The sequence below is a fragment of the Lygodium microphyllum genome, chromosome 18, assembly GCF_053477565.2.
Source record: "Lygodium microphyllum isolate KBCC chromosome 18, Lygodium_microphyllum_v1.1.10, whole genome shotgun sequence".
Taxonomy (NCBI): domain Eukaryota; kingdom Viridiplantae; phylum Streptophyta; class Polypodiopsida; order Schizaeales; family Lygodiaceae; genus Lygodium; species Lygodium microphyllum.
This window is the reverse complement of record NC_141152.1, coordinates 57,527,396-57,543,409: the sequence shown is the minus strand read 5'-3', so window position 1 is coordinate 57,543,409 and position 16,014 is coordinate 57,527,396.

The following is a 16,014-nucleotide window of genomic DNA, read 5'->3' as shown; positions in this document are numbered from 1 at the left end:
ACGAGCATGCCAAAGTGATACATGTGGGATAGAACCCACTGCCAAAACATGGTCAACTGAGGACCCAGATACAACAAGAGGATAGAGGCTGCCAGACTTGGCGCCTCTAGCAAGCACAAGTCTGCCACGAGTAATCTTCCAGGTAGAATCCCCAAAACATACATGAAATCCTGCATCATCCAGCTGTCCTGCAGACATAAGACTGCGCGTAAGCGCAGGTACATGGCGTACATCCCTAAGCAAAAATGAACTGCCAGTGGAAAACTGCAACTGAATATCACCCATGCCCACAATGTCAAGAGACCTGTCGTCTCCAAGTCTGACTGAACCAGATATAGTGCGGTAAGAGTGGAACCACTCACGGTAAGGCGTCACATGGAAGGATGCTCCGGAATCCAATAACCAGCACTGTGCATACATACTAGATGTCTCAGTCAAGTGTGAAGCATCAGAAGAACTAGCTGCAAGTATAAACTCATCACCACCATCGGACTCCTCAGTCTGCGTGACATTAATTTCCTCAATCTTGACGCTGGACTTCGCAGGTACTATGCTGCGATCAGAGGACTTCTCCTGCACTTTATCTTTCCCCTTATCCTTGCGCTTCTCATTGCACAACTCATGACACTGTGGTCTATTATGGCCCTTTTTCCCACAATGATGACAAGTGACATTTGCATTGCACCCACGTGACTTACTATGCGACTTGCCACGAGATTTAGACCCGACCCTTCTGCGAGTCACAACCACGGTTATTACCATGATCATTCCTGTCATTCCTGCCTCTAACTGTCAAAGCGCGACTACCACGAGAGGCATCCAAATTTTTGCGATTCACCTCTTTCTGAAGAAGAGCACTCTCAACATCTGCCAATTTTAGAGTAGCACTAGAGGCACAAAGAGCAGTACGGAAAAGATCCTATGACTCATTCAGAGTCCCAAGCAAGAAAAGAGGAGTTACTTCCTCTCCAAAGGTGATATCCTATGAAGTCAGGTTCTTCAGTATAGCATGGAACTGGCTCAAGTGAGCAGACATAGTCGCATTATCCTTCATGTGCAGATCCATAAGCTGCTTCAACCAGTACATCTGACTCGCCGAACTTTTCTTATCATAAAGATACTTGATCTTATTTCATAGATCCCATGCACTCTGTGCTTCCTCAAATACATTATAATGTATCTGTTCAGTGGGAGACAATACAATCGTGGACTTGCATAGCTCATCAAGTTCAAGCCAGTCGTCATTGTCCGTACTTTCAGGTTGCTCCCCACTCAACCGAAGTGGCTTAATTTGAGATTTCTGCACCAAGACCTGCCAAATTTGACTCTTCCAATAAGAGTAGTTGGTACCATCCAACTTTGTAATGTTAAAGATGGCACTATCATGCGAAGATGACGCCATTATGCAGGCTGGAAATGCCCAAACAGTCCAAAACTGCTTGCTGTTTTACTGCAGAAACTGCCCAAAAATGACCAAAACAGGGTCCAAAGGGCGAGCAAAGTGTGCCAAAAGTTGCTACCCACTTAGTACTAGGTGCGATACACCAAATCAGGATATTTCAACATGAAAAGTACACCTCAGTCCACCAATAACTGCTTGCTGTAATAAATTGCAGGTATGCAGTCTAGAGAGCAAACTGTCCCAAAATAGGATCCAATGTCAAGCAAACACTGCTAGGTCCAAAGCCGGCATGAAATGGACATAAGCAAGGCCAATGACAGTGAAAAGAACATGAGCTCAACACTGAAGCATGTCAAAATAACATCTGCCAGTGAAAGGCACACCCCCAGACACTCTAGGCAAAGTGTTCCTGTAATTGCCAAAACCTGACACAAATAGGTGTCTGCTCAAAGAGAAAGATCCAAATATGAGACTTAGCTCATAAGCATCCTGTGAACCAAGAGTACATCAATGCATATCCATAAAGATCGGAGTATGATCCCAAAGTCTCAATGCGTATGTAGTTGCTCAAGACATAAACTACTCCAAATACATGTAAGTGCTCCAATAGCATGCAACTGTCAAAGGTCAAGCAAGCATGTAAAATGCTCCCATTGGCACAAAAGGTGTACAAAGCGAGCTCAGAAGCTCAAACAACCCAAGAGAAAGCACCAGTGATAAGTGACCCTGTCAATGCATCAAGCGCATCCAAGAGAGCATGACATACATGAAGCACTGGTCGTATTAACCATGAAGCAATACATAAGCCCAAATAAGCTCTCGGTCAACTCAATGACATCCAAATAGCAACCAAGATTAGTGATCAAGTAATCCGGGAATGCTCAAATACATCCAAATCCAAGCTCCAAATGTCGGTATGGCATACACGAACCAAATAGCATATGTCACGAACCAAAGCATGTAATGCAAAAAGCCTAACTGTCAAGCAAAGGCATGAGGCATAGGCGGTCCACGAGCATGCCAAGTCGGTCCAAATGCCAGTGAAGACGGAGCTAATGCGAAGCTCAAAAGCATCCCATAATCTCATACATATGCTCCAAGCCATCCCCAAATGTCAGAGACATCATGCCAAACCTCAAAGCATACATCCAGTATAGGTAAGTGCCAAAGCCTGTAAAGTACCTTCAGCCCACTGTTATTCCAGCATGTATTTACTGTTCTAAACAGTAGAATTCAGCCCCGAATTCAAGCCAAAATCATGGTCAAACCAAATGCATACATCCCCAATACATCCGGGTAGGAAGTAGACCGCATACGGGCATCAAATAAGGTAACCGGAGTAGAGTATAAGCATCAAATGCCAATTCCAAGTGTGGTTGCCCTGTTTCCAGCACTATATAACAGTAAATAATAGTCCCAAATCAGCCAATATTTCAGGCCAAAATCATGGCATAATCATGTGCATACATTCCCAAGGCACTAGGCATCATGTAGACCGCATACGGGCATCAAATAGCACAACCGGAATGGAGTATAAGCAACAAATGCTAATGCCAATGGTGCTGCCATGTTTTCAGCATGTTATGACAGTTTATGACAGTCCCAAGTCTGAAGAGATCAGCCCCGAATGATCAAGACCAATGCCCAAAGCTTGAATGACATCAAACATGAAGTCTATAGCCCTCTTGATCAAGGTAGAGAGCAAGAAGCAATGGCCAAGTGTGGAGCTAAAGTAGATGAGTGCTCACAGCCTGGAAAAAAATGATGCAATCTGCCCTGTTGGTGCTGAACTTGCTGCTGCTCCACATGGGCTGAAAAGGGGGTAATGGGGGGCTCAAGAAGGGCCTATCGAAGGCCTATGACAAGCCTCTTTGAGCCTTGATAGGTGTAAGGCACAATATGAGGGGAATAAGCTTCAAGGGTTTGAAGCCATGGCTGCCCTTGCTGTTTGCAACCTGTAGACTGAAATAAAACCCTGAAAGAATGATCAAATACCTCAGTATCAATGCCTTGAAGGTGCCTCAATAGGCCGGGAAGGTGCTCGAGAAGCTGGGGAGTGACAGGAGCTCGGGGAGATCGGATATGGCTGCCGGGATGGAGATCCAATGCGTGAAGCGAGTTGATGCGAAGGTCGGGAAGCACCGAGTCAAGCTCGAGCAAGAGAATGCCAAGCTCTGATACCAGTTGAAAGTTGAAAGGTCTCTCTCTTTCTTGCTCTTGCTCTCCCGCCATAGCTCGCGTGCAAGCTTTGATCCTTCTCACCTTTCAATATCCAAACATATGCAAATAGCTTTAGCCCTGAATATTACAGTAGCAAATAAATGGCCAAAACTAAGCAAACAGTGTCTCAATCCAAGCTCAAAACCATAGGCATACTTTCCCGTATGTATAGGCACCAACCAGGCATAATCGAGCATCAAATGACCATGTAGCATAAGCATAAAATGTAATGACACGAAACTGCCTTGTTTTTGGCTGCATGCGGACTATGTAAAATAGTCAATGGCTGAGCAAATTCAGCCCCAAAAGCATCTCACATCATAGGCATACATTCGCCTAGCATTCGGGACTGGGCAACCAATGTTAATGCCAAAGTGGTCTAGACATAAAATGCTAATGTAGCACTATTGTGGGTTGCTTGTAAATTGCGTATAATAGTCCCAAACCTGAAGTAAATCACATCAATACTCAATGCCAAGGCTCGAGATCAAATGCCAAGCATAAACCAAGTGTATAGTGTCCAAATGAGGTTACCAATTGATTGTCAAAGGAGAGCTAAAGCAAAAAATGAATTTTTGCAATCCCTTCTTGCAGTACCCTGCAAACTGAAATAAACACTCAAAAGAATGCTTCAATAACTTTGAAGGAATGCCATGAGGGTGCCCAAATGGACCGGGTAGGTGCTCGGGAAGTCGGAATGATCAGAGCTCGAAGGAGTCGAATATGGTTGCCAAGAAGGAGACCCAATGAGTGTAGATAATCAATTGGAAGTTGAAGGAGTCACGAACCAAGTTGGAATGCTCAAGCAACCATGCTCTAATGCCAATTGAAAGGTGAGAAGGATTGAAGTTTGCTTGGAAGAGCTATGGCAGGAGAGCAAGAGCAAGAAAGAGAGAGAGACCAAATGGGAACTCCAACAGTTTCACAGTGTGTGACCGGGCCTTTCTTTATTCAAACTGTCACTAAAATAATAAAGAATAAAGTGAGGGTGAGAGGCACCCGCCACCAGCAGTGTGCAGTGGCGGGGTCTGTTAGTGTAGTAATACACGAGCGGTGAGGCGAAGATGCCTTTACCCCCAACAAGTACCATATTTTTGCACAAGATGCAAGGGCCACAACACATCATTGGCAGGCAATGCAGTGGATGCTAGGCTAGTGGTCATGAAGGTGAGTGACACAAGGAGTCCTCTAAAAGATAGTGCCACACAAGTATGGGTGCCAAAGGGGCCAACAAATGATCAAAAACATGAGAAACAAGATAAGAGCTTACTAGAGATAGAACCGACAAAGAACCAAGCTGAAGCAATGGAGACAACTCAAGGGAAACTTGAAGAACAAATAGAGGTCCAATGTCCCATAGGGATCACGGCCAAGCAATTGGAGAAAGAGTTGAAACATGGGGGCCAACTACTACTCTGTATGATGCAACTTATTGAAGAAGAGCCAGTGATTCGGTAGATCATCTGGACCATTGGAGATGAGAAGGTGTGAGAGGTCCTGAACAAGTTCCAGGATGTTATTCTTGACAGTTTGCCTCGCTACAGGAGTGTAGATCATAGGATTGATCTCTTGTTAGGAGTTCAACCTCCAGTTAGGCCGGATGACGGGTATGGAACTAATGGAGCTAAAGAGACAACCGGGAGAAATGGAAGCATTCGGGCACATCCGACCCAATAGATCACCATATGGTGCTCTAGTGCTTTTTGTCAATAAGAAGGATGGGTCTCTTGGGCTATGCACGGACTACAAGGCTCTCAATAAATCGACAGTGAGAAATAGGCACCCTATGACAGTAGTAGATGAATTATTGGATCGGTTACAAGGGGCATGCTATTTTAATGGAATTGACTTGAGTTCAAGGTACCACCAAATCAAGATAGCAGAAGGTGATGAAGAGAAGACGGCCTTTCGAAGGCGGTATGGAAGTTATGAGTGGCTAGTCATACTAGAAGGGCTCACTAATGCACTAGCTACCTTTTGTGAGCTCATGGATAAGTTGTTCATCAATTATTTGGATGACTTTGTAATCATATACATTGATGATGTTCTGATTTATAACAAAACTCTGGAAGAGCACTTGGAACACCTAGAGAAGGTCTTCTCCCGACTCTGGGCCAATGAATTATATGTCAAGCTTGAAAAGTGTGAGTTTGTAGTACAGGAGATTGAATTTCTGGGATACTTTTCTTGGGACCCTCAGTGAGTCATGGGATGTATTCCGCACTCAACAAAAACTTAATACAAAGGTTTTGGAGCTGATAGGAGATCCCATGCATGGTCATTGCATGGAAACACTAAAGTTTGAGACCAAAAAAGCATATGAGGTGAAGTTTACCGAACTCAACAATTACTATTTAGATTTGTACAAGGTGCAATCGACAATTGTAATGTACTACAATATGTATGTTGAGGAATGTAATGGTAAATTGCAATTTGTTATAAAATTAGATGAAAGTGAGGTCTTCAAAGGAGTAAAGCTTGAAAGAGTTAGTGTAACTATGATGAATAGAGCTTTACAATTCGACAAGAACAACCCAGTGAACTTTAGTTTTCAATCTGAGTGCCATGAGTGGTGCCTTACTGCATTTGAAGATCCTAAGGAAACATTTGAGGTGCTACAGTTGTTCTTTATACACACAAGCATTCCAAGTATCATCGATCATCAGGAACATGGTGAGATGCTCTTAGTTGAAGGGTATGGTCAATACTTGGTTGAATGGCATCTTGCAGGAGACTTGAAAACTTTAAAATGCATGTGACGAATCTTCAATGGTGCAAATACAAAGAATCCATGTCTATATTGCTGGACAGAGAGGATGGAAGGAAAGAAGAACTGGCAAAGGGTGACAAGTACTGCACCGATGCGCAATAACGAAGATCCCACTTGGAAGCCCATCTTCAACATTACGTTGAATCGTATTCACATTTTTTCATTACATTCTTTTGTCAAAATTGTGGAGAAACTTGTATATGAATACATTTTCTTTGCTTATAGGATGCAACTAGAAAAAGAATCTATTACAACGTGTAGGAATGTGGAGTGAGTGCTATCAGAAATTGGGCTACACAAGCATCAAGTGACGATTGAAAGAGATGAGAAGAGATCAAGAAAATTTGGTAACTTGCCAAAAAAGCCTTGCTTTGAAGGAGCAAAGGCTAGGAAGTTTCTCTCAGCACCCATCAATGAGGAAGGCAATGTCATGGTTCGTAGCGCATAGGACTACAATGGGTGGAAAAAGTTACATTTTGCAGTTCCTGATCGAAGTAATGGAGGAAAAACAAAGTTGGCCAAAGCTAAGGTTTGGATAAGTCTTAACAAATTGGCTACCTTACTTTGCAAGATGGTGTTTAATAATGAAGATAAGCAAGAATTTATCGATGTTGTGCATAGTTTCTATGAAAACATGGTGGAAGCATGGGGCAAAAGCTATATCACACATTACATGGTGTGTACTAAGTTAATATTTTAAAATTATATGAATTGTATAAACTATTGAGCATAGTTTTACTCATGTGTGATACATGTCTTTGTAGGATATCCTTGAGGCACATGGGTCATACTTTGCATAAAAGGGAAGCATCAGAGTTTGGTCCACACAAGGGATGGAAAATTCACATTAGATAGCACGTGGTGCATACCAAAGAAAAAACGATCATGCTGGAGGGGTGAATGGTAGCAATCCAATGATCTAATTGCTATCTTGGTAGTATAGGATTATAGTAGCAGATGAAGCTAAACTCTCGCAAAAGAGAGCAAATGAAAGTGTTGATGAATTGGTTATAGACATGATGGAATCATGTCGTGTCACTAAAAGAGTGTATTATGAAGCCTCAAGTGCCAAAGAAAACCATGCCAAGTGGCTAGAAACAAGGCTTTGACAAGGCAACAAATGGGTTCAAAGAGAGCTAAGATAGTAAGATGAACAATGTGTTCAATGAATGTAATTCATAGTTTAAGAGAGAATGAGAGAGTTTGCATCTATGTAAATGAGTCTTACACTTTAGGGTTATATAAAAGAAGATTTCACTTTCTATCTTATTGATTGAGTTCTCACATCTCTTGTGCAGGAAAGATGGCTAGATCTAAGACGGTTGCAAATAAGCTTCTACTCAGAGCCCCATATTGTGTTTAGCCCCTAGGAGCATCTACTAGCTCACATGCATCCCCTTCTCAACCTAACCTAGCTTCCTCAAGTTGCCCTCACAAGGGTCCTCCTCAGCATGCCCACAAGAAACACAAGTGGAAGTGAGATATAGTGGCCTTGAGAGAAATCAGGAGGTATCAATGCTCTTTTGATCTCATCATTCCGAAGGCGAGATTGTGCAAGACCTCTATCGCACAAAAATAACGAGGTGGTTTTTGGCACAAGGTTAGGATACATGATAGACATGATCCCTTTACAAAAGAATGTCTTCATGCTTTACAGTGTGCTGTAGAGGCCTTTCTAGTTGACCTGATGACTAATGCTCAACGTTGTGCAATACATGCGAAGCGCATCACTGTAACTCCCAAGGACTTCCAACTTGTAAGAAATCTTCAAGCAGTGAAGGATGGATTTGTTCCAATGGAATGAACACAGTTTGTAATGCTATCTTTTTTGACATAATGTTCTCCTTGTGCATTGGACATATGACTATGTCCCAGTGCAAAACTGTTGTACACGCCCTTAAAATATGAACTAAATTTTTACTCTTGTCCTTCGCTCTCAACTTTGATTGTGCATCTTTGATGTGTTATCAACTTTTACTTATAGGTTTTGCTAGCACTGTCAATTTAAATAGGAAAAACATACAAAAACTTGCCATTTCTTATTGCAGACTTTACTTCTGATGCCTCTTTATAGTCTATGTGGTGCGAAGTTTCTAAGGGCCAGTAATCACAATGTTGATTTCTTGATTATCAATCCATCCATAATTTTCGTGTGGGATAATTTTTAAAATACTAAACTATATCGGAATGCAATGAAACCTGGAGCATAAGGTGGAGCCTCTTCTAGTACAACAGCACACAGCTAACGGCCATCCATGCAAAGCACATCACAATCATAGATAAAGGACATGAACTTTATCGTTCGGCTTCGACACGGCAAGGGGACTCCTCCATAGGTTATGAGATTAATTATGCAAGGTTTTGTAATGAGTGTTATAGCACCATAGCATCTTGGAAGGCCAAATTTTGTATACTCTGCCACATTGGAATATTTAAATATATATATACATAATATCTCATGCGATGTGTACTGAATTCAAATAATTAAGTAAAGTTGTTTTGTTTTGTTTCTTGAAACACACGACTCTTAATTTTTGTTTAACATACACACGCATCAAAAGTATTAATACATATGGATACAAGTTACGTTATTGCTTATGTGCAATCGCAAGTGCAGTACTACATGTTGATATAATTAAATTTCTGCCTTATGTGCCTTATGTGCTCCTGCTACTATTTTGAACTTGCCTGATGTAGAGAGTGCTCTTCTGCAAGAAGAGATCAACTGTAAGAACTTGGATGCCTCTCATGTATCGCATGATTTGACTGTTAGAGGCAGAGATGGTACTGGAAAGAATGACCATGGGTATGGACGTGGCAGAGACTCACAGAAGTCTAGGTCTAAGTCACGTGGTAAGTTACGTAGCAAGTCTCTGGAAGAAATGCTAATGTGACATGTCATCATTGCGGCAAGAAGGGCCATATACGCCCACAGTGTCATGAATTGCACAATGAGAAGCACAAACAGAAGGGAAAAGACAAAGTACATGAAAAGTCCTCTGATCGTAGCATGGTACCTACAAAATCTAGTGTGAAATTTGAGGAGATAAATGTCATGCAGACTAATGATTTTGATGGGAAGTATATACTTGCAGCTAGTTCTTGTGATGCTACACTGTTGATTGAGGTTCACTCTATGTATATGCAATGCTGGCTTTTGGATTCTGGTGCTTCATTTCATGTTACACCATGCCATGAGTGGTTCCACTCCTACGGCACTGTCTCTCGTTTAGTTCACTTGGGGGATAATAGGTCACTTGCTATTGTTGGCATTGGGGATGTACGGCTGCACTTCTCTACTGTCATTACTTTTCTGTTACAGGATGTATCTCATGTACCTGCGCTTACAAGCAGTCTTATGTCTATAGGGTAGCTTGATGATATTGGGTTTCATGTCTCTTTTGGGGATTCTGCCTGGAAGATCACACGTGGCAGACTTGTGCTTGCTAGAGGTGCCAAGGCTGGTAGCCTCTATCCTCTTATATTTGATGGGTCCTTTGTTGACCATATTTTGTTGGTGGGTTCCATCCCACATGTATCTCTTTGGCATGCCCGTTTGGGCCATATGTCCATGAAGGGAATGAAAATGCTTTTTGGTTTGCAGTACTTTCCGCCCCTTAACTATGAGTGTTTTGATTCATGTGAGCATTGTCTTTATGATAGACAGACTAGGACCACACATAAGAAGTTTGGTAGGACACAGATGAGTGAACCACTTGCATTGGTACATTCGGATGTTTGTGGGCCCATGCCATGTTAGTCTATGGGTGTGGTGCAAAGTATTTTGTGATGTTTATTGACAATTTTTCAGGTAAAGTATGGGCTTATCCCATTAAGCTTAAATCCGATGTCTTAGATTTGTTTCATAGATGGCTTGCATTGGTTGAGAACCAGTCTGGGCATAGACTAAAATGCCTTAAGACTGACAATGGGGGAGAATATGTGTCACATGCCTTTGAGCAGTTATGTGATGAGAGGGGTATTAAGTGTCAGTTGACCGCCCCTTATACCCCACCCCAGAATGGTTTGGCTGAGGGGATGAATAGAACCATCCAGGAGTGTGTACATAGTATGCTTAGCCATGTAGGCCTACTACAGAGCTTTTTGACTAAGGCAGTCAGTATAGTTGTGCATATCATAAATAGATCACCTTCCATTGGTTTGGATTTTCAGGTTGTAGAGGAGGTATAGACTCAGAAACCTCCGTCTTATGCACATCTACGTGTTTTTGAATGTGAGACATTCTGCCATGTGCCCAAAGACAAGCGTACTAAGGTGGATTCTAAGAGTGTCAAATGCATTTTCCTTGGCTAGGGAGATGCAAGCGAGATGGGTTACCACCTCTGGGATCTGCAGGCGTGGAAAGTAATCCGTAGCCATGATGTAGTCTTCCAGGAAGACAAGATGCATAGGCAACTTGAGAAGGTGGTAGAGATACATAGGGTTATATTCTAGGAGGAGCCATGTGCTCCACTTCAGCCTGCATAGCTAGTTGGACAGTGTGCAACAGTAGTTGGTATACATGGCCAAGGTATTGGACAGGCAGCAGAGCTTGTCCAAACAGCCTAGTAGAGATAGACGTCCACTTGATAAAATTTGAGCCCTCGATGCATTATGTCTTGGTTATAGATGTAGAAGAGCCTCTCACCTATGATGAGGCTATATGCAGGGGTGACAGTCACTTTTGGAAGAAGGCTATACAATCTGAGATAGACTTCTTGCATAAGAATATGACTTGGGATTTGGTTTCCTTGCCTGCCGGCAAGAAGGCTCTTCCATGCAAGCGGGTGTACAAGCTGAAAAGTACCCCTAGACACACCAAGCCGACATACAAGGCTAGATTAGTAGCAAAGGGTTTTAAGCAGGAGCATGGTGTTGACTTTGATGAGGTCTTCTCTCCTGTAGTTAAGATGACTGCCTTGCACTTAGTCTTGGCTTTGGTTGCACAGCTTGACTTGGACTTGTACCAGATGGATGTCAAGACGACTTTCTTACATGGGGACTTGCATGATGAGATTTACATGGATTAGTCTAAGGGCTTTGCAACGCTTGGCAAGGAGCACCCAGTGTGCAAGTTGAAGAAAAGTCTTTATGGCTTGAAGCAGGCACCTAGGGAGTGGTATCATAAGTTTGATGCCTTTATGTAGTCTCACAGGGCTATAGTAGGAGTGCTATGGATCTGTCTTTACACGAAGAAAGCCCATAATAGCTCATTGCTTATTTTGATACTTTATGTGGATGATATGCTGATAGCAGGGAAAGCTCATGATGAGCTTGATGCTCTTAAATCTCAAAAACTGAAGAAGAGATTTGAGATGAAGGATTTGGGATAGGCCTCTCACATTCTTGGTATGTGCATTAAGCGCGACAAGCATGAGGGATTACTCTACCTCTCACAGAGGGAGTACATTCATAAAGTCCTTGAGTGTTTTTGCATGCAATACATAAAGCCTATTGGTTGTCTATTACCTTCTTATGTGAAGGTCTCACAGGTTGATTGTCCGTAGACAAATGACAAGAAGGACGAGATGGCCAAGATCCCTTATGCATCAGCCGTGGGCAGTTTGATATATGCCATGATAGCCACTCGTCCATATATTGCCTTTATAGTTGGTGTTGTGGCAAGCTATATTGCTACACCTGGCAAGAAACATTGGGATGCCGTGAAGGGTATCATGAGATACCTGAAGGGCACATTAGATATGTGTATTTGCTATGGCAGCTAGGATACAAAAGTTGTGGGGTATACAAACTTCGATTATGTAGGACATGCGGATAGTAGGAAGTCCACTTCTGGCTATGTATTCACCTATGCTGGTGGTGCTATCTCTTGGATGTCCAGGGTTCAGAAGTGTACAACTCTCTCTACCACTAAGGCCAAGTATGTTGCAACCATTGAGGCATTCAAGGAGGCCATATTATTAGACCTTTGGTTCATGACGTTGGGATTGACACTATACCTATGTTGCATTCGGATTCTATGAGTGCTATTCAGCTAGCCAAGAATCCGATCTTCCATGCGAAGACAAAACACATTGAGGTGAGGTATCACTTCATATGTGGGGTCGTGGAGGACAAGTTTGTTGACTTTGTCAAGATCTATACTGATGACGATCTCGTAGATCTGCTCATGAAAAGCCTTACTAAACTGAGCACTTTTCCTTCCTCCGGAGATTGATGGGCGTTGGATGAGATGACGTTTTTCCTAATCATGTTGTACATGTGTACATTGTACTGTCTTTTCTTCTTTTTTTTTGTTCTCACTCCTCACTAGGGTAGACTCACCTTTACGTGGGAGGTTGTTGGGGGTAAAGGCGCCTCCGCCTAGCTACCTGTGTATTACTACACTGAGAGTACCCGCCACTGCACACTGTAGGTGGCGAGTGCCCATCACCGTCACTTTATTCTTTATTCCTTTAGTAATAGTTTGAATAAAGGAAGGTCTCATCACACATTGTGACTGTTGGAGTTTCCATTTGGTCTCTCTCTCTTTCTTGCTCTTGCTCTCCTACCATAGCTCTTCCAAGCAAGCTTCGATCCTTCTCACCTTTCAGTATCCACACTATTGCCTGTGGGGTTTGTAAGTAGATCTTATTCTTTCTCATACCCATTATTTGAACAACATGGTTGTCTATCCAATCCATGCCCAATATGCCTTCAAAATCATCCATCGAAACCACTATGAAATTCAAGCTTTTTTGTCATTTCCCTCAATTTGAATTAATACATCTTTTGCCAATTCACAGTATATGTATTTCCCCTATACAAATGACACCTCCAATCCTTCTGCCCTCGTAGGCCTCACACTTACTCGAGCAGCTACTTGAGGTGATAGAAAATTGTGTGTTGCACCTGTGTCCACCATCATCACTTGTGGTTGATTTCCCACTGTAGCTTGAACAAACGTGTTGTAGATGCTCAGAATGAAAGTCAGCACGGTAGGTGAGGGTTTTGCCCCCAGCACCCACCTTGGCCTTTGCTTCCCACTTATTGCCTTCATCTTCTATCTCTATAATCTGCACTATTGACTTAGGCCTCTCTGTCTGTGCTTGTGCATAAGCAAATCTGGACCCACTTGTTGAGGTTGTTTCCCCTCTCAGAGAATCTCACATGAAGTGAGGTCTCCCACATGTATTGCAAGACAATGGGCCTCCTCTACCTTAACCGAATCTATTTTCCCCTCCGTAACCTCCTATATTTGTGTAATTCCCTCGGCCCACTCCTGAGTTGGGAGTTCTAGAGCTAGTAGAACTGTTCGTTGGAGTTGACTCGGACTGAGTTCCCTCGTTGTACTCTAGTCAAAGGGGTTGTGTATTATTCCATCCACTGCTTCCAAGTGCATTACTTGGAAATGATCCCTCACTCTGTCTGTTTTCCCATGTTGAGTTTGTAGGAGTGGTGTTACCCCCTTGGGAGGTGCCACACCCTCCCCCTCATTGTCTTCCTTCAAAATCTGTTAGCCTTTCGACCATGGTCATAGCCTCCATTACACTTCCTAGCTCTTATTTCTCTATTTCCCTTCGAGCCCAGGGTTGCATCCCATATAGAAAACCATGTAGCTTTGTAGTCACATCCATGTCGGGGAGTTGTAGCATTAGAGATCTGTACTTTAGCACATAGTCCCTCATTCTTCCAGCATTTTGCCTTGGACTTCTCCATTCATCTCTGACTTTGAATGGCTCATTCTTTGGTACAAAGTAATCTTTCATGTTCCTTTGTAATTCATCCCATGATAGTTTCTTGCCATATTGTTCATCTTTATACATTAGCCACTTTGAAGCGTTACCCTCCAACGGTTGGGCTGCTACCAATCCTTTCCGTTTGCTTGAGACTTTAAGTAGTCTCATGTACCCATCTACTTCACGAATCCATTTGTTTAGACTCACAGAGTCCCTTTCTCCTTTATACTTTTCTAGTGCTTGAGGTTTATACTTCCCTATTTTATCCAATGAGGAGTCATCCTGATCCTTCTTTTCTTTCTTTCTGCGTCTTTTGTGATGATCCCCATCATTGTCGGGGTCTTAGCTTAAGCTTTGGGCAGCATGGTAGCCAACAAGTCCTTCATCATCTCTTGCAGGGCATTCATTGGGTCTAGCTCGTGCAGAGGCACCTCTCCATCATGTAGTGTTGCATCTAACTCATTTTCATGTTCGGTTGCATATCCTTCATCTACCTCCAGTCGAGGTCTACTTGCCCCAATTCTAAGGGCCACTGAGATCTCATCCCGGTCATCTCGAATTCCACCTTTGTTCTTGTTGTGTCCACCCCTGTTGATGAACCACAACTAGCTTTCCTTGTTGATCGCTCCCACGGCCGTTAAAAATCTAGCTTTCCCACGAGGAGAGCTCTAATATCAAGTGTGACGCACTAGGAGTGAGCATAGTACTTTTCCCAACTTTTCGTTCGTCACCCACGGTTGACATCGTGATCGCTCGTAGAGTCAAACCACCACCTTTGCATGCAAGAAGGCACTTTGCTAGAAAAGAGAATAGAAAGCAAGAGAGCTTTGAGAGTGAAAGATAGTAGTTGTATTATGTTGGCACAAGGCCTGGGTGGAGGGAGGAACACCCAATGTTGCAAGATGATAACTTGTTACAATGCTTGTTTACATACTGGATCTCTCTCATACCAACCCCTATGCACCATTAATACATTCATCAAAACAACATCAAACCTTTGCACCATGTGCTTCACAATCTCCCCGCTCCAAAATACAGATACATAGGCATGCATTATTATAGATCATTAGCCATCATACGCCACCAATCTTGCATTATACATAGTTCGCTATATCTATACAATCAAAATGCTACTATTTTTCAATTGATGTACATCACCATCATAGTCCATTTTAGCATTGCAGTTTTAAATACATGCAATTGATGCACTTAATATCAGTCTTTGATTACTCCTTTGGTAGGATTCCTCTCTCTTTACACATGAATCGTACTTCGTAGGTTGATATTTGGACTTTTTAATGCTATGCCATTGCCTATGCTTTTAAAGAATAAATAGTCGAAAAATAAAAATAGAGTGGCTTTTACTAAAGCATGTAAAAATTGGAGAGAGAAAAAAGTGACTCTCCAACAAAAGGCCCAAGCACAATGGAAGATGTAGTTAGAGTGGTGCTACACCATCCTAGAGGCACATGATTAAGCTTGATTTTCTTTTTGTTACACCACTCCATAACAGATGGCTAATGTAACCTTTTGTCCATATCCTAGATAATGTAGTTGAGATTATGATCCAAAAGGAGGGCATGAGGTACCACTTACCAAAGATCCCTGTTATGAATGCCATAGAGCTTGAAGAGATTTATCTATTCTAGCTAGGAGATCTCAAGGAGTCCTTTCTTGCCTTCACCAAGAGATTTAGCATATGCCCAAACCCCTCCATCATCACCTATAATGAGCTAAGGCTTCTCATCAAAATGCTAAAGTAGAAGCCCACATTATACGAAGTCAAGCTAACATTATTATTCTTTGATGTCAATGCTAGGATTGATTGATCACAATGACATGACTCTATCAACTTCAAGCATTGCTTCTCCCATTTTATTGCCTAAAATTGCCGAAGGATATAGTGGACCGTAGGTTTGCCCAACCTTCAAACTCTTTTTTCT